This window comes from Fukomys damarensis, unplaced genomic scaffold (genome assembly GCF_012274545.1).
Source record: "Fukomys damarensis isolate Sample0158 unplaced genomic scaffold, DMR_v1.0_HiC HiC_scaffold_38, whole genome shotgun sequence".
NCBI lineage: Eukaryota > Metazoa > Chordata > Mammalia > Rodentia > Bathyergidae > Fukomys > Fukomys damarensis.
Window position 1 is genome coordinate 49,664,852 of NW_022900950.1, and position 4,079 is coordinate 49,668,930.

Consider the following 4,079-nt stretch of genomic DNA (forward strand, 5'->3'; position numbering starts at 1 on the left):
ACAAAGATATATTGTGTAAATGTACAAATTTCCAATGACGAATGTCATTATATTGTATACCTAAGATATACTAATAAAATAAAAATAAAAATAAACGTCTCCAAATGTGGTCATCTTCTAGGATCCTGGGTATTAGGATTCTACATACAAATTTGGAGAGGACATAATTTAGTCTGTAACACATAGCCAACTTCTGCCTAAATTTTAAAGGTCTTTGTCCTGAAATGAAAGTAAAATTCTACCTTATTTGTACATAAATAAGGAAGAAGGATAAAAAACGGGTTTGCAGGTAGGTTAACTCATGTGAACGAAACTGAAGAATCTACCTATCTACCTATATCTATATATTCACACACCTGTATACATACATTCAAGGGATCATGAATAAACATGTGAACAAAGGTCTCAAATACAAGAAAGACAACTGGGACCAAAACATAACTTAGGCCAAAACACAGCCCTGTGTAGAACCTTGCATATAAGTTTGAGAAAAGGAGAACTGGTCAAAAGGAAGATATGAAAGATTTTTTACATAGAGAAACACCAAGAACAAAGTAGTTCTTTCTGAAGTTTAAACTAATCGTGTAAGGTGTGTTGGTGGGATAACAAAATAGAATTTCACAGATAAGGGAAAAGACATCATGACAGCTTTGAATGAAATGGCAGCCATGGAAATGGAGGATGAGGAGAGTGGAGAGAAAGAAAATGAGAAGGGAAAAAAATCAAACTGCACAAGAAATTGGAACTGAAGAGCCAGTGAGAAGTGAAAGATAATGCCAACATTTAAGCAGAAGTTATTCATCACTATTCTTGATAGCAAGCAATGTTTCTCTTTTCTCATTTTAAATATCTAATTAAATTGTCACCTAAAAATATGGAACAATGATTTTTTCTATTGTTGGATGTCTGTTTATTAACAGATTAGCTTTTGTAGAGCAGTGAATGTTATTTAGAAAGGATACCTCTTTTCTACAAAGAAAGGCTTTTAATTCAGTAAAATGTTAAATTAGCCACAAAACTTACTAATTAAATTGGCTGTATCTGCAACTATTAAAATGTGATGGCCAACATAATTGGCCCAAAAGTGACTGTTAATGTCTCATTCATTGAGGACATGAAAATCAACCTTATAGTTTCCTCTTTCAAATACAGAATGCTTTCCTCCTTGATCCACCTGTCAATCCTTGCCTGCATTGCTCCCTCATTATGATGCTACCAACTCTCTTTATTGCTTCCTGAATACATAGAAGTTGAAGTAGAAAGCAACCCCACACCCTCATCCTATTTGAGACACAAGCTTGCTTTAATATTCTGTAAGATATGATGAAATTATATACAATTATGTAACTACAGGGCTATAATCTGAAAAAGAGATGTTAGGTAATTTTTCCATCAGAGTGTTTATTTACACAAAGATAGCTGATGCTACTAAGTGTCATTACCTAATGGGTCCACCATCATTGAACATAATGTCATTACATGCCACGTGACTTTACAGACCCAATACAAAAGCAAGAGAATGAGTGATAAAATTCCAAGCTGTAGTTCTCTTCCTTTGAGCTCTGGAGCCTAACAGCATTCCCTGTGCATTTATGCTGCACTGCGGCAGCTGTTTCCAGGTCCACCAAGACTCTCTTCCTAAAGACTTCATTTCAGATGACCTTGGGAGATATTAAATAACCATTTCAACGTGTTTCATATTCCAGATGCTAAGAAATCTTCATTGCCTTCAAGCCTGTGAGATCACCAATATCAGATTCCCATTGTCTGAAATTGCAATCCTGGTGACAATGGCTCAGCTGATTTCTAGTTATGAATATTGGCTGTTCGATTTCCCAACTACCATCTGGCACAAGTATCTTGCCAATAAGGTGGGACTAGTACAATATGTTTTTTAAGGGTTAAAAATATGTGAAAACCCTAAAACAGTGATGGTGAGCCTTTTAGAGCTTTCAATGATACAAACACTCCTCTGTGGCACGTGTGCCATAGGTTTGGCACCACTGTCTTAAATGTGCTTGATATATGTGAAAAGAAATTTATGTTATAAATTATCTTCAAATAATTGCTTTGGGTGTGGGAATTCATAGAACAGGAGTAACAGCATACAGGAGACTGGAGTTGGGGTAGAAAGAGTCTAGCAGCATAGGATAAGACAAGATGATCCCGCCCCATGTGGAGCCACTGAATTCCTCAGAAAATCCAGTAAAAAGCAAGCCAAGAATCACTTCTTAGGGGTCCTTGAAAGAACCCACTTCACAGCACTGTACAATGACCATTAATCAGCACTCTTGAGGCACGTGGCACAGAGGAAAGAGATAGAACCTCTGTAGTCAGACGGATATGAATGTAAACCCCAGCTCTGAAATTTACTAGCTTTATACCCACTGCAGGTAAGTCAAACAGTTTGACCATTGTTAAACTGCAGACATTTTAGCAGAGCTGCATGTTAATTATGAGAGACAACATCCATAAAACACAGTACCTGTAGGAAGTGCATGTAAAATAAATAGCACATCTCATTAATAGGAACCATGTTAAAAATTTTTATATGTCCAGTCTCATTAAATACTAGGGCAATTCAGTGACATGCTTTGTTATTGTCATGTCCATTTTACAAGTGAGGAAGTTGAGGCTTAAATATTCAAGTAACTTGCCCAAGATGACAGGTAGTTGTTAGAATCAAGATTTACACACTGGTGTTCTGGCACTTGTACTCAATCACTGATTTCTATGTCCTGCATTTAAGGGGAGTTATATGGACTGGAATAGATTATCGTAATCTAGGTTTTGCTTATAACCTGAAATATCAAAAATATTTTCTAAACAGTAAACATAGAAGTAAATAAAACCTTTTCAGTAACTTTTTGTCAATAGTAGGTATAATATAAACATCTTCGGGACAAACAGTAGAACCTTCCTTACCGTAAGGACAAAAGCCACTAATCAATTCAAGTTGCATAATTTTTCAGAAAGACTAAGAAATACACAAGAAAAAGACAAAAGACAAAGTGGTTGATTGTGTCAACTCCCATAAGAGAAACTCAACTAAATTAACTCAGCAATTCCACATCCTAAGGTATGGAAGACCCACCCTGGGGTGGTTCCTCACCTGAATGGTATAAAGGGAAAATTAAGAAGGATGGATCTGCTTCTGTTTCTTCAGAGGATTTCCCTTCTTTGCCTTCACCTTGGACATCATCTTCTGTCCTTCAGTGCAGACTCTTTGGCTTCAGGGACAGAGCCTTCATTCTTCTGGAGTAGATGATTCAGTTTTCCATGGGCAGAGCTGCAGGCCTCCTGATATGGACTTACACATGACACGTCAGTGAGCTCCAGACTTTCAACTGGATCCTTTGGTCTCCAGTGTGCAGACAGACCCTCTGCACTCTTCCTCATCTGACTCTATGGATGGCCATTGTAAGCCAATTTGTAAATTTTTATATTTTGTGTTATATGTTTCTCTAGTAAACACTGACTGATACAGCAAAGCTAATGGGAGAGCAGGCCTATAGGACAGGGAGTCAGCAGACACCATACAGTGGAATAAAATTCAGGACAAGGATTTTCTAAACCAAGAAATTCAGAAAAGGATAATGGTGATCCCAAGAGTTCATCACTGCTTAAGAACCAGGCTGAGACGAACAGTCAGAAGCACTATTTGAAAACCTGGCGAGATGAAACAAGCCAGATAAGAAATCTCTTCACAGCAAATCAAACCATGCCAAAGATGTGATTCTCAGCATAGGGCTAGGCAAGGCTTTACTGGAAGGTCTTTCTGTCTTAGAAAGGCAATGAGGCTGAGGCTTATCATCCTCAGGTCAGAGCTCACTAAATTTGGCTCCCAACTACTACTCTCTGACCAACTAGTAATGCAAGAGTGAGCAAATAGCTGTACATCTTTGCCTCCATGGCTCCAAGAGATGATTTCAAGCAGGAGAAAGTGTGTCTTCATCCAGGGCAGAGCAATTAGCCCAAAGAAATGTGTAAAGACATGAGCTGCAAAGTAGTGAAATTGAAACTCAATCTTTAAACTAGATAAGGAAAATCTCTGCAGTGATCATGAGGAAGATGACCTT